Raw genomic sequence first — 26,890 nt, 5'->3', positions numbered from 1 at the left:
CTACGGAGTGTTCAAGTGTGGGGTGCTCAGAAAGGGGGGTAAAAGATTTATAAAAATTAAGAGGTCATTCCAGCTCTGCTAAATTCAACCCAGATGACTGATGGGTGAGATCTCAACTTCAAAACTGCGAGAACCTCAGAACTGCCATACCTGCTACTCAGAAAGGGTCCTGACCCAAGAGGGGGGTGGCAGCTGCAGAATCCCCACCATCAGCATGTAAAGGACGATCCAAGCTGCAATTTAATGTGAGAAGGGCTGGAGCTTCCACAGCTTCTGTGCCATTATAGAAATATTTCAATGCTCTGAGGATTAAGACTATCTGATAATGAGCGATGACACGACAGATCACAGCAGCTCCAGGAAATCCACGGGGTCAATGACACAGGGCAGAAGCTAATAAAACAGTATAAATAGCAGGGATGAGCGACAGGAACCCATGGTCTGAGGCAGAGTTTCTGGAAAGAGTTAAGACATCCACCCACATGTAGCAAACACCAGTTACACTTCATTTTGAAATAACACCAATTTAAAAGTATTCTGGCAACTCTGTGACGCATGTTAATCATTTTGGAATCTCTCCAAATCAGAAATAAGAGCATTCTCCTTAACCTTTCTTTCTATTTTCTAATTGGTTGTCAGGGAGGTCATTTCCATGTCTCCAGAGACTGAAAAGCATAAGGATCTTAGGGGTTTTCTGAGTTTTATGTAAATGATCCGTGTCATTCATGCAGGAAGATAATTCTTGATGTGACTTCAAATAAAATGTTTACTGGTAGGAAGGAAAAACAGAGCTGACCAGTCACCTTAGACAACACTGTGTTAAGATACTACAGCCAGACACCATTAGAATTAGAAATGGATTGATTTTTGCAAGTTATCACACGATGTTAACCCACAGTGATAATCACTGTGAATTTACCCTTATACGAGATGCTACTTTGCCATGTGGTCTTGTACTATGTCCTGTCTCCATTACTGCACTGTTAACTCACCGATGGTCAATACCATGTTTCTACTTTCTTCTGGAGCCCCCCGAGACCTGCCCCATAGCCTTGCACGTTGCTGAAGGGACACTGTGTGCTCACTTGTCACCTCTTAATCAATCCAGCCTTTGGAAATACACCAACATACGCAAAGTCCCAAGATTCAGGAGCCTGGAGTTCTAGATGATACGCAGACCTTGGGATGTTTTGTTTTTCTAAAACATTTTCTATACATCATCACATCCGTCCTTCACCCAGCCGTGTGAGTCAAGCAGAGAAGGTATGTATGTGTACCACAAGTTATAGATGTTTTTTAAAAAATGAACACTCAGCAGTTACCTGACTTACTTTACCCATAGTCACTGAACTAGTGATTCTTGTACCAGGGGCTAGGACTTAAAGTTTCTGTCTTCTAGACTTAGGTTTGTTCCACGATACCATGATATTAGGCACTCGGATAAATAAGAGCAGTTGATTTATTTTATCTGGGCAAAACAACACTTGATCTTAGCCAAAAGGCCGAGAAGCGATATCTGGGCAAAACAAAACCAAGTGATAATCACTTGTCTCATAATAAAGAGAGAAAAACCCAGTTACATATTTTTGTATGTGACTCAAATCTAATCATATATAAGCATTGGCCAATTACTGATATAGTTGCTTAGCAACATACCTGCATATCACAGGGGAAAATGTCTCAGTTGAGTGAGTTAGGTCATGGCCAGAATTAGGATGTAAAAGGCAAATTATATGAAAACAGCCTCCTCATTCCTACAACCTGGAGAACCTGCACAATAATATCAACCACTAATCCCAACGACCACCACTGCAACACAACATGACCATGGTGGTAGAATTTTACATCTTCCACGCCTCAAGCTTCTCCACCAAAACAATCCTGGAAGCTGCTTAGAATGCATCTCATTGCTTCGGGAAACTTAATGAACCCACCAATATTTATTGAATGACAATCATACACAAAAGAACTGTGCAATCAACCAGCTATAAATATCACTCGTCCTTTCCGAGTCACCCAGCAGCTGCTCTGTGTTAAAGAGTCTACCCCTAAACTGCGCAGACAGGAACCCACACCACCAAATGTTACTGATAACTTTATATGGGCTCCATGAAGACACACGGCAGATAAACCCACCACACAGATGAAGAGCTTTACCATCAGGTGGGAGCCAAAAGCTTTTCCTAAACTGTATTATCTGGGCAGCACACCATTCACTCATGCCTGGAGGGACGAAAAGGGTAAAAAGAGGTATTCGAAAACTATACTGCTGGTAGATGTTGCTAATCCATTTGTGTCTGCATTTTTTCATGGTCAGAGCAAGCTTGGGTAAACGAAAATATGAATACAGGCGAAACTAATGGGAGAGAAAGGAGCCCATTCATAAACTAATTTCTTTTTTATAAAAGCAGTTCAAAGTAAAACCTTCTCCTTTGCTTAAAGCCAGGTACCCGTCAAAGTGTTTACTGAGCCAAGCTCCTTGTATGAAAATGGATCCATTGAGATGCTAAAATAAAGCAGATGTTTAATAAGAGAATTAGCTGTTGGCACGGAAGGCTCAATCGAAGTACAATGCATGAGTTTGTGTGTTTCCTGGCTGTGGAGATTTGGATTTTAGAGACACCAAATACTCTGTCAGTGCCAGAGTCCATGCCTCGCTGAGGGTTTCTGCCTCCAGCTGATAGGGGAGCAGCTTCTGCCTCCGTTTCCCCTAGGAGCTGATGCTGCTGGGCTCTCTGATGCTGTGCTTTCCCAGGGCTCAGCTGGACTGCTGCAGTGCATGTTGGGATTTGCAGTATTTTAAGAATGACCCTTCTCTGTGTCTTCCAGGGGTTCACTCTCTGAGCTCATTGTATCAGCAGCTGCCAGTTCCCCGCTGTCCCCCAGACTCTGCTCGCCTCTGGCTGCATGCCAGCAGGATAGCAGACTCCCAGCTGATCTTATGACTTCCTTTAATATTTCATATGACAGAGACCCTGATGCAGCCATTTTACTAACGGCCAAGATGTCATCTGCAGGAGCTGGGTTTTAGGATCCAAGAGAAGGTTGGGAACTTATGCTCTCATGAACTTAATCTCCTCCAGAACTTGACAAGTTCGTGCCACTCTCTATGGGCAGCCGAAGGGTATGTCAGCTTTCTTATGACACTTTTCTATATGTCCAGCAAACCCAGTAAGTCAGACCCAAATACTGCCCAGACAACAAGTTCTAGGTCAAGGTACTAAAAACAGAGAAGTTTTATTTCTGAGACTGAACGACCTCAGAAAGGCGGCAACTTCGTTCAAGCCTCAGCGATCTTTCATATTTTTAAGAGAGAGCACCCACTTTTTTGAGAACATTGGAGGCTGGAATAAACCAAAACCTATTCACGATTCATTTGGAATCGAAAAGTTTCAGGGAGCATATTGCCAATTTATAAACTATATATATATATATATATATTTTTTTTTTTTTTTTGTCGTTTTTTCGTGACCGGCACTCAGCCAGTGAGTGCACCGGTCATTCCTATATAGGATCCGAACCCGCGGCGGGAGCGTCGCCGCGCTCCCAGCGCAGCGCTCTACCGAGTGCGCCACGGCTCGGCCCTATAAACTATCTTTGATGCCACGTGACATACACTTTGGCTTGTGACTCCATAGCTTTTAGCTGCTCTATTATCCCCACACTATCATTAATCTCCACTTGGACCTACAAAACTACACTTCCTGCTATCCTGGAAGGGTAGGCTCCAACCTGCCAGTGCACACTGTATAAACCTCATCAGGGAGCAGAACAGCACAAGAAACACAGAAGTCTGGAGGGGCATCTTCAGGGCATTCTGCTTGAAGTGCCCTGGACAATGGCAGGTAAAGAGTTCCTACCTGAGAGAGCACTGGGGGACAGGCTCACTCACCCTGTCCTGTGGGACAGAGTTTTGCCTGCTGTCTGACCTCATGCCACGGGCTGTGCATCTGGGTTATTGCTATGGTTTAAATGTCCCCCCCAAATTCACCGAAGCTTGATCCCCATTGTAACAGTGTTAAGAGGGTGGGAAACCAGACTGTGGTATGTGAAAGGTGGGGGCCTTTGGGAGGTGATCGGATTGTGAAGGTTGTGCCCTTGCGAATGGATTTATCCATGCATGGCTGAGTGGGTTGTTACGAGACTGGCACTGGTGGCTTTATAAGGAGAGGAGGACAGGAAGGATATTAGAACACATTTGTCCCCATCGCCATGTGATACCCGTGTTCCCTTGGGACTTTGCTGAGATCCCACCAAAAAGAAGACCCTCACCAGATGTACCCCTCAACCTTGGATTTCCCAGCCTCCAGAATTGTAGAAATAAATGTTGATTCTTTATAAATTACCTAGTTTCAAGTATTCTAAGTGACTGAAAACAGACTAAGACAATGACCTAGCCAAACCTGTGCCCCAATCCTACTCGCTCTTCTTCCTGTAATGCAGCCTTTGCAGGCCCTGTGTCTCGGTCTGCCCAGACTCCCATCCTAGCTTCCTGATCTCCTGCATCACGGCTTCTGCTTGCCTGTTTGATTTCCACCATCAGGCCTCAGCTCCAGCCTCAGCTGATCTCGCCAACTCTCTTTCTTAACCACACTTGGTGCGCACGCACATTTCCCTGCGCTAAATGACCACCTTCCAGTCATCGGTCCTTTCTGATAAGATGCTCCCTGTCTGCAGATCTATAAGTTCCTGGCCTGATCCAACCAGCCCCACGCCTACTTAGTACCAGGGAAACTGCATAGCTTAACTCCTTTGGAGTCACAGCTTTGCAAATTGGGCTGAATGCTAAATTAAAACAACTGCAATGCCTAGGACACCAGACCCAAGTAAATGCACATGTAAATTTCAAAATCCATCCAAAATCCAGATATAAATGATTTTAGTTAATTGACACTGCTCTTTCATAAACATGAATCATAGAGAACAGGCTGGTCTTACTGAATGAAACTGATGTATCTACAACCTAGCTATTTCAGTTGTCTATATAGACAGAGAAAAAGACAATCATAGGCTAATTAAAGCCCATTCCTTGTGGAATGCCAGTGCCTGATTTTTCCACTGAGAAAAAATTGTCCATAAATAATGTATGTGTAGCTTCTATCTTATTTCAGTGTAAGGACTGTCCAACTAAAATTAAAATTCCTTCAAGGAACAAGCATATTCCAGTTAATTTGATTTCAAGAATCAAATGAATCTAATGTTCTTTTTATTACATCATGCTGCCTTTTAGATGCTAGCTCCAGTAGTTCCTAGTTAAATCATTTATACATATACTAATACAATGTTAAGAGAAAGAAGGAAGCCATATGATCTACCATAAACAAATAGCCCATTTAAAAGCCAAGGGTGACCACCAATTCCTTAGCAGTTTTCCTTAATCTTTGTCTTTCTTAGCTGTTTGGTAGAAAATTACCTAAGAAATAGAAAAGCAGTCATACCGTTCACCTTTAATGTCTTTATTTTAAAGGAAATAGTGCTTTATTCTCTCTTTTCCCAATATTTTGATCATGTGAAATTAAAAACTGACAAGAAATTACACACTTCAGATATAATTTGTTGCCTGGAGCAGCAAACTGCTATCAAGGTGCGACAGCTAGAAATGGGCAGTGTTTGCAGAAAAAGTTAAGCCTTTAATCCATAACTCTTTGCTCAATACCTGCAGCTCTTCCAGAGCAAAGCAAATTAATTGTCGATGCTGGGTGACACGCTCTGTGGTTCGGGGCCTTCTTGATTAATTAAATTTGAATATAACAGTTCCATTTGCTAAAAGAAGTGATTTCTTTTTCCCCCTTTAATACCACTATTTTTATTTAACAAATTATTTACTATAGTTGAGATCTGAAGAAATCATTAAGTAAGTTACTTCAAAGAAAAACAATTTGGTTGCCAAGAATATGTACGGGACACAGAAGTACATCAGAATTCCTGTCCCTAACTCTGCTGCAAGGCTGGACTGCCCCAGATGTAGGGCAGGTGTTTAGATTGCCGGTACCTTAGCAGCCCCACTAGAGGGAGAGAGGCAGAAACTCACATCCCTCCTTCCCTATTCACTTTCCATTCCTGTTGAGTTACCTGGGGTGGTGGTGTCTATGCAGATCACTGAAAACAATGGCAAAAGCATGTGGTACAGTTAGGAGTACTTGTCACAAGTATGCTCAAAAGCTCTAAAGCAAAGGAAAGGAGGCAGCTTTTGTTTTTAATAAAATAGAGAAGCAATCTCCAGGAGCAGACAGCACAGAGGAGAAACTATTCCAGAGCAAAATGTCTTGGTGAAAGGAGAAAGAATCTGTAGTAATCATGGCCTATTCAGACTGTAGGGCCAATTTCTGTTGTGAGTTTACATCAACGCTGCTAAGAAAGACCTAAAATTAATGTATTCTTGCACATACTTGCTTAATTATTTCTGTGGGTGCAGGGCAGTTATGCTCTGCATTAGCATGGGAAGGAAATGGAAGTTAGGTCTGGGGTGCACATCTCCGCTGACAGGACATGAACTTGAGTTCTAAGAACAGGCTCCCCTCACCTCTTCCATTTACTGCTGTGTGTATTTTCTCTAATGCTGCACCTGAAGTTGCTAGGGGCTGTGCTCGGGCACGTGCATATGTGCGTGAATGCATGTGTGTGCGTGCATGCATGTGTATGTGCATGCATGTGTGTGCGTGCATGCGTGTGTATGTGCATGCATGCGTGTGTATGTGTTTGCATGCGTGCCTGCGGAGTATGGGAACAGGGTAGGAAGAATAATAAAGAAATTAAAAATAATAGGGTTAATTCAATGGACTCCTCTCAAATAATTCATCATTCTCAACCAAAGTCTTATTACATTCTTCATAATTATTTTTTTGTCTTGTAGAGGAGTTAATAAGTATTTCTGAAAATAATTATCAAACGATTAAACACTGCTTATAAAGAAAGGAAATTATTTTGAAGTAGACTGCAGGCAATAGAGAAATCTATCAAAATAAAATGGAGATTTAGTTCAAATTTTCTGGTTAACTCTGTAAAGAAACCTGGGCCATGTTAAACTACATATTTAACTAATGTTTATTTTAGTGGGCATATTACTTGTATTAGATGAAATTTACACATATAATAGTTATATTTTAGAAAATTAACATAGTTAATTTTCTATGCTGTGGATATTCTTGGTTATTAGAATCCTAAGTTAAATGATTCCCTCCGCATCATTTTTTTGCAGAATTTGGAGCATAATTACATTTAGTAGCCACAGTGGTTTAAAGTATTATCTCAACTTTACCAACACATTGTTAATTATAACTATACTTTGCTACCACTGAATCCTTGGCTAAGGATAAAATCACTAGGTCTGATATTATTATGAGGAAAATAATATTTATGATCTAATAGAGTTTCTAGGAACAGATTGTGTGAAAAGAAGAAAACACCTGTTCTGTAAATCAGGAGGCCATCCGGCATGTCTGTGAATAAATTCATGTGTAATTGAACAGAATGTAATTCATGTTACATAATCAATCAAACAAATCAATCAATCATCTTCTCCTTGTGTGGATTCCCATGTTTACACAACAAATATGCTTCTACAAATTGCTTGTAATTTGCATTTTTATAAATTGAATCTTATTTCACATTGATTTCTATTAAAGTTTCAGAGACATCTTATCTTTATGAATGATAGTCCATTGAGAATGGTTACAAACACTTTATCTTTAAATATCCAGGCTTTCCTTCTATGCTGTCAAACAAATCACTTATAACAATAAATACAGAGTTGTTCAATGCTCTATCTAAAGATACCCAGAAGTGGCTCCTCACGCATGACTAATTACCAAGAAATGGTTAAGAAATATATATGATTTTTCACTTTTTATAGTAATCTTTGACTCCATACACAGAAACCAAGATGCATAATCTTGGCTTAGATCTTTATTTACAGTATTTGGATATAAAAAAACTGACTTAGGTTTTCAGAGTTGAGAGTCTAGCATGAAGATGATGACTGAAAGTAGGAGAGTGGACGAGGTGGCCCTGGGAGCTGTAGAGCTAAATGAGGACAGAAAGTGGCCCATGTTAGACCCCTAAGAAACCCCCACACTTAATGAGGAAATAGAAAAAGAGAAAACAGCAGAGAGCAGCCAGAGGGGTCAGGGGAAGATGGGACTAGTGGTCAACCATGTTAAATGTTACTGAGAGACAAAAAAAGACAGAGAATGCAAAGTATCCATTGGATTAGAATTAATGAGTTCATTATTGACCTTGAACGCAACCAGAGAAGAGGTGGAGGACATTTCAGTGTGTTGAGAAGTAAATGGAGGCTGAAGAAGTAAAGATAAGGGGGTCTAGACTATCCTTTCAAGAAATGAGACAATGAAAGAAAAAATATAAAAAATTAAATTTTTAGGTTTTTACTTAAATGCCTTGTACTGGATTATGATATAATAGTATGGCTTTGTTTTTTATAGAGGTTAATATAAACACATCCATAAAAAACATTTTCTATAATATAAAAATTAAAGACATCTTTTTTCTTATTATCCATGCATATATTTATTCATGATATTCTAGAAACACTGACTACCTACTCCTTATAGGTTATTATGCTATTACCTAATATGCCCTATATAAGATTCCATTTTTACAAACCTCCAAGAAAGACTAGGTATCTCTAGACAAATTATGTGTGTCACTTTATTGGGTGAGAATAATATCACCTAAACTTAACATAAAAAACACCCAGCCTTTGGAGTCAGATGGGCTTGGTTCAAATCCTGGCTCTGCCACTTACTTCGATGTATACGAAAATAATATCTAGCTCCAGGGTCTGTTGAGAGGATGAAGGGCATAATGTACAGAAAAGTGGCCATTAGAATGATGTGGACACAGAGCTCAAATATTTTTGTTCCTTCCTCTTTCTCTTATTCCTTTCTGATCCATTTCCCCTCGAGTCCATGAAATTCAGAGCCTAATTAACGTTCAAGTGCAATAACCATTGTGCTCTAGGAACTGGTATCGCTTGCTCTCTCTCTTGCAAACTGGTTTCCAATAAATATTTTCAAATCTAATTTATTTTACAAATAAATTGTATAATTTTATCAAATTTTAATTTTAAAATCATTTTTTGGGAAACTGTTAAGGTATAAAAGTTTCAACAAAAGTTATATGTGACTGTTCTGCTATTTCTTAATCTTCTAGGTGATTTTTTTTTTCCCTCACACTTTTGTCAAGGTTGCTAAGAGGAGCGCACATCTAATGGCATACTGTATGGTATTAATTAATTCTTGCAGTTCTTTCAAAGTTAGTTCAGTTAGGTGGATCAAAATTAGATGTTGCCATGGTCTGAATGTTTGTGTCCCCCCCCAAATTCACATACTGAAATCCAAACCCCCAGGGTGATGGTATTTGGAGGTGGGGCCTTTTGGGGAGTGATTAGATGAAGATGGCAGAATCCTCATGAATGGAATTAGTGTCCTCATGAAGGAGGCTGCAGGGAGCTCATCTGCCCTTCCACCATGTGGGGACACAGAGACGGTGCCATCCACGAGGCACAGAGAAGCCCTCACCAGACACTGAATCTGCTGGTGCCTCAATCTTTGACTTCTAGCCTCTCGCATGACAACCATAAGGTGCTAATTCATTCATGCTTATAGGACATAATACACAGAAGGTGCACACAACCCATGTGCATGCAACCTGCATGCACACAAGCCGCATGACTAGCCCTGGTTAAGTCCGCAAGCCCCCCACCCCCTTCCCCAAACTCAATAGGCCATGGGTGCTTATACTCTCCTGCCAAACCCCCAAAACAAGAGACACACCCCCACCCATCAATTGGAGATACCCACAGCAAACCCCTGACCCAGCACATCTTAACCAAAACAAGCCCCTTAATTTAATTATAAGCTCATCTAGAAGGGGGTTTCAGCCCAACCCTCAGGTAAAGCAACTTAAAATTTGCCCAAAATTTAGCCAAAATTTAGGCTTAATGGGCTGAAACCCAACCTTTTTTCTTACAAGGATTTTCAACTCCCCTCCCAATAGTCACATAGCACCCAAATTCAAAAATTTAGCCTCCAGCTGAAAATTAGTAGAGTTGATGTAGCTTAAATTATTAAAGCAAGGTACTGAAAATACCAGAATGAGCCCCCAAACTCCATAAACATACAGGTTTGGTCCTAGCCTTTTTATTAGTTACTAGCGAAATTACACATGCAAGCATCCATGCCCCAGTGAAAACGCCCTCTAAGTCAACAACAACCAAAAGGAGCAGACATCAAGCACGTCAATCAGGCAGCTCATGATGCCTGGCCTAGCCACACCCCCACGGATACAGCAGTGATAAAAATTTAGCAAGGAACGAAAGTTTGACTAAGTTACGCTAATCTAGGATTGGTAAATTTTGTGCCAGCTACCACGGTCATTACGATTAATCCAAACAAATAAAACTCGGCGTAAAGCGTGTTTAAGAGTACAAACAACAAAGTTAAACCTCATCCAAACCATAAAAAGTCAAGGCCAAGGACAAAATAAAGCACGAAAGTAACTTTACAACAACCTGAACACACGACAGCGGGGGCCCAAACTGGGTTTCGACACCCCACCGTGCCCAGCCATAAACCCCGGCGGCTAACCAAACAGAGCCACTCGCCAGAGTACTACCAGCAACAGCCCAAAACTCAAAGGACTTGGCGGTGCCTCACATCCCCCTAGAGGAGTCTGTTCTATAATCGATAACCCCAGCATACCTCACCATCCCTTGTCAACTCAGCCTGTATACCGCTATCTTCAGCAAACCCTTCCAAGGCACAAAAAGTAAGCACAAAAAACTACATAAAAACGTTAGGTCAAGGTGTGGCCCGTGAGATGGAAGAAATGGACTACATTTTCTGATCCAGAATAACCTACCCATGACAGCCCCCATGAAAACTTAAGGCCAAAGGAGGATTTAGTAGCAAACTAAGAATAGAGAGCTTAATTGAAAAAGGCCATGACGCACGCACACACCACCGCCCGTCACCCTCCTCGAATATCACCGCAGACAAAATCTTTACCAGAACTGCCACCAACACACCTAGAGGAGACAAGTCGTAACAAGGTAAGTGTACTAGAAAGTGTACTTGGACACACCAAAGGGTAGCTTACCCCAAAGCATCCGGCCTACACCCAGAAGATTTCACACCGACTGACCACTTTGAACCAGCCCTAGCCCAAACGACCCAAACGTGAAAAAATAACCTAACTCTCAAATCAAACCATTTAAGCACTCTTAAAAGTACAGGAGATAGAAATTATCCACAGGCGCTATAGAGACAGTACGGTAAGGAAAAGATGGAAGAATAGGCCCCAGTACCAAATAGCAAAGCTTCCCCCTTGTACCTTTCGCATAATGGGTTAACTAGAATAATTTTGGCAAAGAGAACTTTAGCCAAAAACCCCGAAACCAGACGAGATACTCACGGGTAGTCACAAGGACAAACTCATCTATGTAGTAAAATAGCAAGAAGACCTATGAGTAGAGGTGAAAAGCCAACCGAGCCTGGTGATAGCTGGTTGTCCAGTACAGGATTTCAGTTCAGCTTTAAATTTAGCTAAAAGAACCCACTACTCCAAATGTAAATTTAAATGCTAGTCTAAAGAGGTACAGCCCTTCAGACACAGGACTCAACCCCTAGTAGAGAGTAAGCTAGGAACCATCCACTGTTGGCCTAAGAGCATCCACCAATTAAGAAAGCGTTCAAGCTCAAGAACCACAAAGACTTAATCCCTACCATCTGCACCAAACTCCTAACACCCAACTGGACCAATCTATACTTATATAGAAGAGATACTGTTAATATGAGTAACAAGAACCCCATTCTCCCTGCATAAGCCTATATCAGACTGGATGCCCACTGATAGCTAACAATACAATAAAAACTGTCCAACCAGAATCTACTTATACCCTCAATTGTTAACCCAACACAGGCATGCACAAAGGAAAGATTAAAAGAAGCAGAAGGAACTCGGCAACTATAAACCCCCCCTGTTTACCTCTAGCATTACAAATATTAGAGGCACTACCTGCCCAGTGACACAATTCAATGGTCGTGGTATCCTGACCATGCAAAGTAGCATAAACATTTGTTCCTTAATTAGGGACTTGTATGAAAGGCCACAGGAGGGTTTTACTGTCTCCTGCTTCCGATCAGTGAAATTGACCTCCCCATGAAGAGGTGGGGATACAAAAATAAGACGAGAAGACCCTATGGAGCTTTAATTAACTAGCCCAAGCAAAACAATACAAACCTAACCCAGGCATCAACAACAAAGCCTTCTGAGCTAGAAATTTTGGTTGGGGTGACCTCGGAGTAAGAGAAAACCTCCGAATGACTATGGCTTAAACCAACTAGTTGAAGCAATACAACCATCATTTGACTCAAAACAATTTGATCAACGGAACAAGTTACCCTAGGGATGACAGTGCCATTCTATTCTAGAGTCCCTATCGACAATAGAGTTTACGACCTCGATGTTGGATCAGGACATCCCAATGGTGCAGCCGCTATTAAAGGTTCATTTGTTCAACAATTCAAGTCCTAGCACCATGCACGCCATTAACACACTTCTGCTCAGTATCCCTATCATACTCGCTATAGCATTTCTCACCCTTGTAGAACGAAAAACACTCGGCTATATACAGCTCCGCAAGGGACCCAACGTCGTCGGCCCCTTCGGTCTCCTCCAACCCTTCGCTGATGCAATAAAGTTACTTACCAAAGAACCACCCCGACCACTAACATCAACCACCCTCCTATTCATGATCGCACCTGCACTAGCCCTTACCCTAGCACTTACCATATGCATCCCACTACCAATGCCCCACTCCCTAGCCAATTTAAACATAGGAATACTATTCATTCTAGCCACCTCGAGCCTAGCCATCCACTCGATCCTCTGATCAGGAGGAACCTCAAAGTCAAAATATGCCCTAATTGGAGCCCTACGAGTAGTAGCCCGGACAATCTCGTATGAAGTCAACTTAGCCATCATTCTTGTAGCAGTCCTACTTATGAATGGATCCTACACCCTAACAACTCTCATTACCACCCAGGAGTTCATACACTGTCCATAATATGATTTTTTTCAACACTAGCAGAGACCAACCAAGCCCCATTCGACCTAACAGAGGGCGAATCAGAACTTGTATCAGGATTCAACGTTGAATACACCACAGGTTCCTTCGCCCTGTTTTTTATAGCCAAATATATCAACATCATCATAATAAATGCCCTCACCACCATCATCTTCCTGGGAACATTCTACGACGCCTCCACACCAGAGACTTTCACACTAAACTTCACTACCAAAACCCTGCTCCTAATGGCTCTATTCCTATGAATCCACGATTCTGATATGATCAACTAATATACGTCCTATGAAAGTTTCCTCCCACTAACATTGGCCCTGTGCATATGACACGTTTCAATACCCATCCTACTATCAGGCATCCCCCCTCAAACCTAAGAAACATGTCTGACAAAAGAGTTACTTTGATAGAGTAAATGATAGAGGTCTAAACCCCCTTGTTTCTAGAACTATGGGAATTGAACCCACTCTTAAGAACTCAAAACTCTCCGTGCTACCTATTACACCACATTCTACACTAAGGTCAGCTAAACAAGCTATCGGGCTCTAGAGCAGTCAAAAATAAATTTCTGTTGTTTATAGGTTACTCAGTCTATGGCATTTTTGTTATTGCAGCCCAAGCAGAATAAGACAGATGTTGGTCTGTCATGATTCTAGATTATTTACAAATATAGTGGGCTCTCCGTACCCATGGGTTCCACATTTGCAGATTTGACCAACTGCGTATCAAAAATTTGTGGGGGGAAAATCTGCACCTATGCTGAACATGTACAGATTTTTCTTGTCACTAATCCCTAAACAATACAGTACGACAATTATTTACATAGCATGTACATTGTGTTAGATATTATAAGTAAGTTAGAGATAATTTAAAGTCTACAGGAGGTTATATGCAAATACTACACCGTTTTATATGAGGGATTTGAGCATCTGTGGATTTTGGTATCCATGGGAGGTCCTGAAACCAATTCCCCACGGATACTGAGGGACAACCGTACCCTGTTTAACTCAATATACAGTAGAAAGTTGCTCAAGGGCACTTTCAGGCCTATGATCTCAACAGGCTCATGGAGTCTAAAATAAAAGGTGGGTGGAGAAAAGGCTTGTGTAAATCAGGACTTGTGACCCAGTAAGTGCTTTAGCAAACACTTATTTATTATTATAGTACTTCAGTATTCCAGAGTTTCTTCAAGAGGCAGAAAAGAGAAACAAAATATTACAGGCTGTGGTGCCAATTGTTTGGGTTGACATCCTCTTTCCGGATGGAACTTTAAGTTCCTTAAACTTTCCTATGCCACGGTTTCCTCACCTATAAAACAGAATAATAAGAGTACTATTTCATGGGAATGTTGAGATGTAAATAAGCTGACAGATAAGACCACAAACTTTTTGAAGTCCGTGTGTGTGTGTGTGTGTTTGTGTGTGTCTAAAATCTTAGGCCAATTCCTGGCTCACAGTAAACACCCAGTAAGCGTGTGCTACCATGCTTGTGATAATAAAACATATTAATATGAAAGCTATATGGCCTAAATATTCCATTTTAGAGATTCTGTGTGTGTGTGTGTGTGTGTGTGTGTGTCTCTCCCTCTCTCTCTAAAATCTTAGGCCAGTTCCTGGCTCACAGTAAACACCCAGTAAGAATGTGCTACCATGCTTGTGATAATAAAACATATTTTTTTTTTTTTTTTTTGTCGTTTTTTCGTGACCGGCACTCAGCCAGTGAGTGCACCGGTCAGTCCTATATGGGATCCGAACCCGCGGTGGGAGCGTCGCCGCGCTGCCAGCGCAGCACTCTACCAAGTGCGCCACGGGCTCGGCCCCGATAATAAAACATATTAATATGAAAGCTATATGTCCTAAATATTCCATTTTAGAGATTCTTTCCCATGAGTTTCTAAAACATGAATCCTGAAGAGCAAGATGAAAGAAAGGCCTTTGCTTTAAGCCTGGCTGCATTCTGAGTCAACTCTGACCTTCCCACCAGGGCTTGTCAATATCACAATTGACTCTGATATTGACTCTGATATCAGTTTCAGGTCCTGGACCTCTTGAATATGAGTTTTGGCTGTGCTATTGGTTGGGAAGGTATCATTTACAGATAAGAAAAGTCAGAAAAGAGGACTTTCTCAATTTGAGCTGATAAATTGGGGTTTTCTATAGCCTTAAATCAGATGTCAGGAAAATCCCTGTCAGTGCAGTTGCTTTGCCCTGAAAACCACCAGCTGAAACTACATTCTCATGTCAACCCTGTGTCTGCAGCCTTTGTGTGCTGGAGGCAATTACTTACTTGGTAGATACTTCTCTGTGACAGTTTGTCCTCATGCCAGAATGACCAGGGATAGGTCAACCGATTGTCAACCTTGCCAAGAAACTGGAGACAGTATCCTGAGGCACACTTAGAGAGCATGTGTGCAAAATCATTCAATACATATGCAGAAACAAAATGCTGTGTTAAGCAAACTAACACAGCTAGCTCACAATTTAAATTGGGTGTAGACAGTATCACTTTCTTTAGTGAATTGGAAGTAGGTTGCCTGTGCTGGTCACAAAGGCTGACAGAGCCTGATTGCATGTCTCTCACACCATCCAGGCACCTGCCAGTGCAGTCCCTAGTCAAGATGAGGAATGGACCCAGAGTGTAATTCACCACATTGCTTCTTACAATTGGCAGAAATTACTTGTGTCTTTCTTACAGGATGGAAAGCTCCATGAGATCAGGAGCCATGTTTATCTTTCCTACAATGTGTTCCCAAAGTCACCGGGTCCATGGTGAACATTACACAAATATACATGGATGTATGGATGTATGGATGGATGGATGGATGGATGGATGGATGGATGGATGGATGGATGGAGTTGGCTCAAAATCACTGACACCTCTGAGGAAATCTGGCTGCAAGTCTTCCTGACAGGGATCCCCTAGGGTCTCAACATGTCTTTCTTCATCAACACAAGAATTTGCAAACATCGGTCTAGGGGAAGGTGATTTTTATTCAAGGATTGTTCCAGCCCACAGAGGTTCTACAAAGCTATGATTTGGGATGTATTTGGATATTAAAGTATCTAAATACCTTCCAAAACAAGCCTGTCAGATGATATTAACAGATTTTTCATCATCTGTGGGGAAGGTGATTATTTTTATTGGGTAGGGGGCATAAAATAAGATTATTTATTGTTTTCTAAAAGGTGCAGCACAGTCCAACTTTTTGAGAGTTCCCAGATGCACCAGTATTTTTGTTTCTCTGCCTCCATGTCCACACTTCACTCTCTCTACAATGTTCCCTAAGGGAAAGGCATAGGATCAGAGCTAATGCTTAATATTGCCTGTTCTGATGTAAGTTCCATGAAGGTGAGGGCTTCTGTTTATTTTTTATTGCCAAGAAAGGTGCCTGGCATGCAGTAGATACTCAATAAACACTTAGAGAATGAATGAATGAATAGATTTTTTGTGGTTTCTTTATAATAATAATGTACAAAATATTTTGTGGTATAGGATATTTCAGGCTATTATGTTCATAAAACAAATCTAATTATTGTGTTCATTATAATTATTTTTCCACATCATTATTAGTCTGTGTCCAACATTTGTTTTACCTTCAAACCTTTGGGAAAGGGATTTTTTGAAGTTGCTTGTTGAAACAAATATGCTCACTGAGTTCTCTATGAGTTAAGGGCTGCAGACTTCTGCTTCATAAGGTTAATTCCAAAAATCAATTTGATTAGGTGATTTCCCCCCCCCCTCCAATTCTGACTTTTAGGAAAGAAACCATTTGCTGCCAGACTGGCAGGGAAGGGCTTTCTTTCTTTCCTCCAGAGGGGGCTCAAAGCCCATGTTTCCTCGGCTTATTCCTGGGGTAGATCTCAGTAGAAGAGAGATGTCTTTAGCTATTGCTCACGTTTACTGGTAACTAACATAAATATTTATTTGTTTTTTTTTAAATATAGGTATTTTTTGAAATTCTATTTTCAAGGTAATTAAATCAATGTTGTTTTTGTTCTCAAACAATATATTCTTATTAGGCTACCAACTAATGACAATCCAATTGAATTCTAATCTTGTTCTGCATTTCCTCAGAATAAAAACACGGGTTAGGGGCCAAATACCTAATTTTACCTAACTTTTTTTCTCTGTTGGATGCTCCAAATTTCCTAAATAAAACAAATGTAAAAGTGTAAATCCAAGTTAATACAGTATATTTCTCTGTTACCACAATCAATTTCACTTGGAAATAATTTTCCATCTTCTGGACTTATATTTCGTTATATTTTAAAAATAACTTCTTGTTGATATTTTTTACAGACCTCTCTTACCCCCTTTCAAAACTTTGAGCTCCTGGAGGGTAGAGCCAGTATCTTATTCAACTTGTTGATATTTTTTACAGACCTCTCTTACCCCCTTTCAAAACTTTGAGCTCCTGGAGGGTAGAGCCAGTATCTTATTCAAATATTTATCCTACATATTGCATGAGCTCTATGAACATTTGCCAAACAAGAGAATCAAAGCATAATGGACCTGAGAAGACGTGTGTAAGAGTTGGGTAGTTCTCACTAATTCTGCTCATGGATTTAGCATGGTTGCCTTACCCAGAATGTCATTCTTTAAAGATCTGGAAATCTACACAATTCACGATCTCTAAAGACTTTCCCAGCTCGAAAATGCTTTTGGCTCCTGTGACCACTGTGACACTTCAGCTTACAATTAAAAGCACCCACAGCATTATTCCACACTTCTTTGGTGTTTTAGGAGGGCTCATTTGCAACTTTCCCACTAGCATGAGTTTTGGGGGTGCACCTTTGTAAAGTAACCAGTTAACAGAATCCTGGCAGGCAGAGTGTTTACTACCACTGTAAAAAGACTGTGAATTATGTAAAAGGTGCTATCAAATCCTGTGCTTTTTACTATAGTTTCCCAGTGACGACTTCTGACTTTTCAAGTGAAATCAAGTTATTTAGAGGCAATTTCCTATTCTCTCTCCTACACGCCTCTTCCTTCTCAAGCAACAATTTTTAGAAATGGATATACTAATACCATTTTAAGATAAACAGTTATAATGAGTTAACAAGTAGTCTAAGTCTACCCTCCCGGTTGGAAACAAAACCGAGGTTCTAAACAGAGGTGAGGGTCCATTCCTACACCCTCTCCCTTGTATTGAGCCACGATCTACTGTTTTCCCAATCAGCTGTGAAAATGGGGCATGATTTTGAATCTTCTCTGATACAGCTGTTATTCATTATCATTTTGAAACCCTACTTCCATATGTCCTGATAGCATTTTACTAACTGAATTACTCTGTGGCGTATCATAGTATATTATGGTAGAATTAATTTGTGTCTTAACGACTTCTCTCATTGATTCACTTTTGAATCCCCCAAATCTTACAAAGTGCCTATAACATATTAGATGCTCAATAAATGTTTGCGTTTCAAATATCTGCTTCCGGCCCTTCATCTGTCTGCTGGCCTATATTTTAATATGAAACTGTTGATTGGATTTTTATTAAACTCCTGATAGACTTTCAAACGTAACGCAACAGAGATGAAAATTTGTACAGATTTAGTCCTGTTGCCAAAAGCTAAATACTGGTAACTATTCCTACTGTCTCCATTTATACAGTATATTCATATTTGACTCTTTTCCTATCCCAAGTGCCATACTGCAAATCTTTGCCTGCACTTATTACTCAAATGCCAAGAGAGAAAGCCCCCTGAGGGTGGGGGTAAGGGCAGCAGCCCTGGAGAGCAGCCAGAGAAATCAGCCTGGCTCCCTGCCCATCCCCACTCACCGGCTTTTAGTCCCCAGTATCCAGGGACAGTCTGGCAACTGGAAATTTTGTGTTCAGCTGAAGAGAATGTGCAAATGACAGTTTTGGCTGTCAAGGAGCTTATTACCTAAGCAAGGAGCTTACATATTTATGAGCTGACATCCCAGGTTTGTGGCTCTGCAGTATTCCTCAGTGTCCCTTTAGAGCAGCCAAAAGGCACAGCAAGGCCCTGCAGGCTCATTACTTCCTCCACGTCTCCACCCCCACACCAAGACACAGCAGGTGGCTCATTTGGGGAGACATCCAGGGTCAAAGGCAAGTGAAAAATGAGCCTGCATAACCTCCTGGGCTGGACCTGAAGAGGTGAATAATAGATCCACAGTCTGTTCACTCTAATGGCACAGGCAGCTGCAGAGACTTGCACCTAGATGTATGTAATATAAATATACACACCCTGCAGCGCAGTCTAGTAACAAAGCACGTGCATGTACATTATTTCAAGTCACCCTCTGGACTGTCTGCCTTTGGAATTGACCATTCCAGTTAAACTTTTTTTTTCTTTCCCTGCAAAGTACATTTTCTAAAGGAAAAACAGACCTATTAATTGAATACCAAACAGGAGCTTGTTTCATCTTGGAACCAAGTTCAAGCCCTGCTATGGAAAATTCTAAGTGACTCTGCCAAAAAAAAAAAAAAGGGTAAATCCAGATCTGGCCTCCAGGGCTGGCTCTGAGAGGTAGAACAATTCAGTGTCACTCTCTTTAGTCTTGGGTAATCCCAGGATGAAGATAAACCAGCAAGAGAAACAGAACAGAATCCAAATAGTCCTCCAGTGAGAGGGCTCGGGAAATGCAGCAAAGACCCAAGTGTGAGGCTAGACTCCAAACCCAGGCTTGTCAGACTGTGAGGCCACCACGCCTGGATGGAGCCCCATTGATGGACGGCCCCTTTTCTTTCTCTGTCCCCACCTCTTCTTTTAGCAACCCATTTCCCTTCCCCATTCGCTCAGGCACAGGCTGGAATCCCTCACTCATACCCCAAGTAAAGCTAAGTTACAGAGCGATCCCTCCCAGCGGCACTGGCTTTCACAGTCTTATCTTTCATTTTGGAATGAAAAGTTTTGTTGCTCACAAAGCTTTAAACATCAGAGCTTCTAGCCCACATAAAGCCTGTCTCACCCCTATGACAAAGAATGGGCCCTCATCGCAAGGATGGTACAAAAGAGAATGCTGTTTAGTTTCACTGAAATGTATGAAATCTCAGCATCTGAGACAAACCACCTGAAATATTGGTACTCAAACTACATTGTCCTCATATTAACCTAACATGAAGCACTGATTACTCATTCAAGCCTTTCACACCCATTATTTCATTTTATGTTAACTCAAGAGCTATGATCGAGGCAGGGCAGGGATTCACTCCTTTCATTCAAGCATCCATTCGGCAAACATTTATTGAGCAGGAAAATGGAAGCATTTCAGTAGGGCTGGGCATGCAGAAGGGGTGGGAATTTTCTGAAGGTCACACAAGTGGTTACTAACAGAGCTGGCACTAAAATGCCCAGGTCTTGATTCCTACTCTAATACTCCTATCATGCCTTCTCTGTCTTTCCAGGGCCCCTTCATTTTAGGATCTGGGTCCTCTGTTGAAAGTATCTGATGTACAGGCCCAGTGCTGACAGGAGACCATGAAGACAGAGTCAGTAACAAAAACATGACCAGGCACTAAGCTGAGCACCACCTATTATCTCTAATTCTTGCAAAAACTAATGAGGTGAACTTGGCATACATTTCATTGATACAAAGAACAGAAGCTTAGAGAAGTTAAGCAATTTGCTGGTCAATAGCTCCGATGAAGATATTAACTATTGGTTCTACTGAATTTAGACGTTCCCTAATTGCAGCTTTTATTGACTCCCAGAAGAAGATAAGGACAGAAAACATCTAGCAGAGAAGGCAAGCTCCTCCTCTGAGCGGTAAAACTTGTGGAGAAAGAAGAGGTCATCTTTCTTTTCCAAATTTATTATTATTATTTTTTTTTTTTTAAATTTTTATTTTGTCGATATACATTGTGGCTGATTATTGCTCCCCGTCACCAAAACCTCCCTCCCTTCTCCCTCCCCCCTTCCCCCCAACAATGTCCTTTCTGTTTGCTTGTCGTATCAACTTTATTATTTTTTTAAATGTGAGTACATGAATTCCTAGTTTCTAGAGTTATTTTTAATCGACATATAAAATTGTATCATTTATTGTGTATAGGTTGTTTTGAAATATGTATACATTGTGGAACGGCTAAATTAAGGTCATTAACATATGCCTACTTCATATACTTATTTTTAATGGTGAGAGCACTTAAAAGCTACTCTGTTGGCAATTTTCAAGAATACGATACGTGGCTATGAACTCTATTTCCTCTCCAAATTCATTGAGGACACATTTCACCCCTGAATGGAAATAGGTGGGAAGGTGAGGTTAGCAACAGGTGCATGGACTTCACGTGGCACGGCTGGGCAGCGGGACTCGCCAGGAGCTTGAGAGTTCTCTGCAGTGTAGAAGAAACGTGGGAGGAATGGAGTTCATGGGGGAAGAATGTTGGCAGGTGTAAAACTGAGACCAATTCGTCCAAAGGGCAAACACTAGAACCGGACCTGTCTAACCAGAACATTGAAGATGACCCCTAATGGAAGAACATTCCTCAAAGTTAAGGATCTGAAGTCCAGCCTGGGTGTGAGCACATTTCTTTTTCAGAACAGAACGAGTTGCAAAGGAAAGACGGCCATGCAGAGAGAGAACATGCTAACACAGAATGGACTGGCTAAGCAAAGTAAGAAAACTGGCAGTTTGTCTTGAGCAAAGCTTTTTGGGAGAACATCAGGCCATAATGAAAGCCTCGTTCCATCTGTAAGGTATTGATCACTTTAAGAGTTATCTTAACCATCTGGTGTTTATCAGTGTAGACCTTCTGGGTGCTTAACTTGGCTTGAAACTCTGCAGAGACAACCTACCTTCTCCTTTTTCGCTCTCTTCTTTCTTTCACCTTGACTCCGGTATATAGTTTTTTAATTGCTCAGCAGTTTTCCTGATGCCAATCAGCTGCCTCTCTCAAAGACTGTTTGCAGGTATCAGCATATCTGGCTCTTTGCTCTTTCGCCACTAAAAAGCACTCTCCACCCTCCATGAAAACCCTGCCCTTGGCAGCTAATCTTTTCACCTTAATAGGACACACCTGAGATTCCTGGGGGATTTGGAGCTGTTCACCAGGGACACTTCAGAGGCACAGAGAGGCATGGGCTGGAGCAGGGGGAGGGGGAGGGGTTGCTTGCCCTGTTAAAGTGAGCAGGAACTCAAAAGATGATTTCTTATTACCTTTCCTGATTCTGGAGAAAGTCTTCCTCCGTTACTCAAAATCCAAAAGCCTTGTGACAGCATCTCTATCTCCACTAACCCAGGATGGCTATAATCAGTATCTGCTTTAATGGGGAACAAAAAACAACGATGGGAAGTGGAACAGGGTAAGAAAAGGATGCCTTTTCTAGGCCGACTTTGTTTTTGAATGATTTTCCATTCCCCTGCCTGTTTTGCTCCAGGTTTTTCACTCCCCTCCAAACCTCTTGCAGATGCATGAGTCTGACAGAGTCCTTATAAACAAGAAACCCAAAACAGCACAAGATCCCAAACATTTCCCCTTGTGAAACAACCACTGTATGTGCAGAGAGGTGATCACGTGATGCTGCCAACATGTGTTTTCTGTCTCAGATTTCCCTTGATAACAAAGGACATATTTTAAAAGGCGTGGCCCTAGGTATATTTGGCCAGCAGGAATCTGAGACCAGTTTGGGGATTTAGTTTAGCTTCAGGCTGGTTCCCCTCAGGTGCTCAGTGTTGCAGCCCTTGAGGAAGATAAATGCCAATTAATGAACCTAGGAACGCTTTGGGTCAGATTTGCAAGATATGATCTCATTCCAGTGCTCACAGAACTCATCTAATATTCAAGAATCAACTAAGCTCATTCAGTTCCAAAATTGGCAGCCCTGTGTGCTGCTTTATAGTAGTCCCTCTGTCCCAGGCTGGGCAGGGCATGCTAAAAGGAAATCTTTAGAAGGGTCTTTCATGATGTTCCAAGACTCGTGGGGAAGGACGGGGGCTGGGAGACAGGCGGGGGGGAGGGGGCAGGTGGGAGGAGGAACGGGTCTGCCTGGGGTATGGATGTGACAGAGAAAGGCACAGAGAGCTCAGAAAAGCTCACGACAGGGTTATTGTTAGAAATCCCACTTCTAAATCCAAGCGAGTTTCAGGAAGCCAGAAATAGTGGGAAAAGTTGCAACTGGCTATAATAAATATCAGCAATTTATTTTGATGTCCTTACCTAAGTGATTTATGTCTCCTATAAAATACTGCTATCTAATCAAAGAAAGCTACAGTTACTCTTTCTATATAAAATTAAAGGCAAATCATATTCTTTAATTTCCATTTCTAATCTTTCAGGTAGCTGTTCTTTTCTCCTATGAAATAAACTAATTTTGGACTTCAAGTTACTTGTATTTTTTCCATCCAGGAATACTTGGGAATTGAAGGACCCAGATCAAGCCTAGCACAGAAAGATGGAAAACACTCTGGCACAGACAAGCAACGACCAGCTTTCAACTTGCCAGTGTCCTGCAACGCTGGAGTGACCAGACATTATCCTCTAGAATGGGGATGTGTCCTGTCTCCAGTAAAACTAAAATGGATAGGAAACACAGTCAATATTTAAAGTAAGTTTTTAAAAAAATCGCCCCTTTATGTAGCCAGAAAGAACCTGTTCTGAAGCCACAGGCTAACTTTAGTTTTAGAATCCTGTGAAGAGAATACATTTCAATTACATCTTGAATGCTCATATGAGCCAATGTCAAATATTTTAGCAACTCTGAATAAGCCTGATTATAGCAATGACTGTCAGTTCAAAAACCTGGCTCGTCTATTTCCTGTTTTACTCTCAGCCTCCAGAGGACGTTGGCAGATTCTACGTCAGTAGTTTGGGTGTCTTTTCTGATACATGTATGGATTCTACAAGTCAACTGAACTAGAAGAAAGCTCGTATCATCCGGACCTTCCTAACTTCTTTGATATACTTCACACATTTTATTTCACTTTTCTAGAAAAGGAAATTCACTGAAAAAGTTAAATAAAATAAAAGCAAGTAAGACAGACCATCTAACTAGAGGAATATACATAACTGTGTTACTTACACCGCTTTCCAATCCATCGTCATTGATAAATCATGGCTAAAAAATCAAGTGCAGCAATCCATTCCTTCACATCTGTTAATAAATAGCTTTTCTCAAATGTCTCTTGCAGATCGGGGGCCACCTCAGGAGGAAGCAAGATAGTGCGAAGGTGAAGGAGAAAAGGCTGGAAAATTCTAAAATCCATGGGGGTCTGGGAACTCTCAGAACAGACCCTGGTGAAACATTCCTGTGATTCCAGCCTTTGGCTAAACCATGATCCTGGCCTCACTGAGCCCCCAGCCACCTTCTCAGTCCAGCTCAGCCCCTGCTCCATGTCATTTCCCTCCAAGAACACCGCAGGGATGGGAGAGGGGGCTCGGGGGACCCTGCCACTCCGCACATGCAGGCTCGCTTCTCAGAGGAAGCCGCACACACCAGTTTCTCTCTCTTGTCTGCTATCTCACAGAGAGGGAGGGGCAGGGGCGGGCTGTCAGGCAGGGTGGGGGGAGATAGGGAGGGAGGGAAAGAGGGAGAGAGGAAAGGAGAGAGGGAGAGAGATGGAAAAGCTTTCTAAGAGACCAGCAGAGAGAGAAATACTTGCTTCAACTCCCATTAACCCACAGTAGCTTAGGAATTTTCTGAGCGCAGCAGCTGCAAAACAGACTGTCAAAATCCAAGTGTTTCAAATCTTTCATCACACATCCACACATGCATTGCATCCCGTGTGCAAGGCAAATGCACACGCAGGCGACTCTGCAAGCAAACACTTGTAGACAAATGCAGATATGCGTCCCCGCGAGAGTAAAGTCTGCATGCACGTATTTCATTTTCCCAGTGAAATCGTCTAGTCTCACAGTTTGCTTGTCTAAAAACTATTCAAATGCTCTCAGTAACGGAAGCACAAATCAGATACCCAGCGCCCTTTCCTCTGATACCATTGGGGATCATGCCACCCCCAGTTTGATCCGGGTGCCTGTTTCTTCTTCCCTGCCTCGCGAAAGAGGCCCCCAAAGGAAGAGGGTGGAGAGGCGGGGCTGGGGCTCTCAGTGTGACTGTCAACTTTTCATGTCACACTCCATTGTTTGTGGCACTGCAGCCCAGGACGCTCCACAGACCAAGCTCAGGCACAGAGTATGTCCGAGGGAGGGAGTGGCTCCCAGAGCAAGGACACGAGACACACCAATGGGCAGTGCGATAGCTCAGGAACATGTGCGGGAACACAGAGAGGAAGAAGTAACAGCAAAAGAGACACTGAGGGCAGGAAGGCAGAAGGGGGACAGGCAGCCTGGAGGCAGACAGCACAAGACTGTCTGATTCATTCCTCAGTGATCTCCACGACCCTCCCTCTCTTTACAAGGAATCCTACCAGCCAGAGCTTCTCCACGTGTGGTCCCAATCATCTGCATCAGAAATCCCTGGTGACAGCATGTTCACACTGCCGATCCTTGGACCCTACCCCAAAGAGTCTGCTTGAGCTCATGGGAACCATAATCTGCAGATTAACGAGCTCCATAGAGAGTTCTCAGGCAGGCTGGAGTTTCTGAAGGCTCATTTCTTCATTGATGTTGAATGAATGAATGAATGAATGAATGAATGAACGAATGAATGAAAACAGAATGAAGTGATGGATTAGTGATTCTCATGGAACACCTGTGAGAACGCCAGCATTTTTGGAAGGTGCAGGATGAAAGAAAACTGAGAATGAATGGGCGGAGTGGTGAGCGGACAGCTGGGAGAGAGAAGTGTCACAGAAACAAGATGAAACGCCATGCTTTCACAGCTCTGAGCCTGCACACGCCGCTCCCTTAGCCTGGAATGTTTTTCTTCCCCGGGCAAACCACCCCTCAAAACCCAACTCAGAAGTCACATCCTCTTGGAAACTTTCTAACTCTCCCAGGCGTAGGTGACGGTTCTGATCACATCTTGTTTGTATATCTCATTGCAAGTACCTTGAGGCACTGCAATTATTTATTGGTGGGTCTCTTTCTTCCCTATTCAATGATGAGCTGTTTTATGTAGACCAGATCATCTTTGTATGTCCCCGAATTCTAGATACAAGTAGGCACTCAATGTGCATTAATTAAATGGCTAAATATATCATACAAGTATGTCTTAACCTCAGTAGGTGGTACATAGATGTTTGCTCTATTACTGGTCTTTAAACTGAGCGTTTATCTACATTTCATATATTATTTTGCATGCATGATATACTTTACAGTAAGGAAAAAATTTTAAATAAGTCATAATATCTAGGATCTATCTAGGAGTTATGACAAAGAGAAAAAATTGCGAAGAGCTAATCTAAAAAGACGAACAAAACAAAAAGTGAAGAATGTACCAGAGGGAGGTGAACTCAGCAGAATGTGCAGCACCGCAGAGGTGGTTTTTGACAAAGTGATGTGTTGGGACTCAGAAAGTTGTCACGTTTATAGTCCACAATGGCAGAGAGGGCCTCAACAGGGATGGGCTGCTCAAAGTGGGAGCAGAGCTTTCACTACTTCTGGAGAGTGATCACCACAATAATTAGCAGAAAATAAAGCCTGCCATCTACTTGACTTAAAAAGTTTGGAGGAATTATAAATCACACTAGTAATCGAATGAATGAATGAATGAAGTGGTAACAGGAGAAAGCCCAGAACATCCTTGGGGAACACTACCACATAAGGGGAATTTTAAATACTGTTGTATAGTCTTTAAAGTCCCCCATGGACAACTGAAGAATCATGGCTCAGAAAAGTTTAATGACTTGTTCTTGGTCACACAGCTAAGAACTTCCGGAACAAGATCTAGAACCCAGTCTTCCACATACAATCTGCTGCAT

General features: G+C 41.8%; 1 protein-coding gene across 1 annotated transcript in view; it reads right to left on the bottom strand.

Annotated features, from left to right (window-relative positions):
- KIF26B (kinesin family member 26B) overlaps positions 1-26,890 on the bottom strand; it is a 460,855-nt gene that overhangs the window by 126,661 nt on the left and 307,304 nt on the right. The gene's annotated exons all lie outside the window — the stretch shown is intronic.

This window comes from Cynocephalus volans, chromosome 18 (genome assembly GCF_027409185.1).
Source record: "Cynocephalus volans isolate mCynVol1 chromosome 18, mCynVol1.pri, whole genome shotgun sequence".
Taxonomy (NCBI): Eukaryota; Metazoa; Chordata; class Mammalia; order Dermoptera; family Cynocephalidae; genus Cynocephalus; species Cynocephalus volans.
This window is presented reverse-complemented; position numbering and strand designations above follow the sequence as displayed.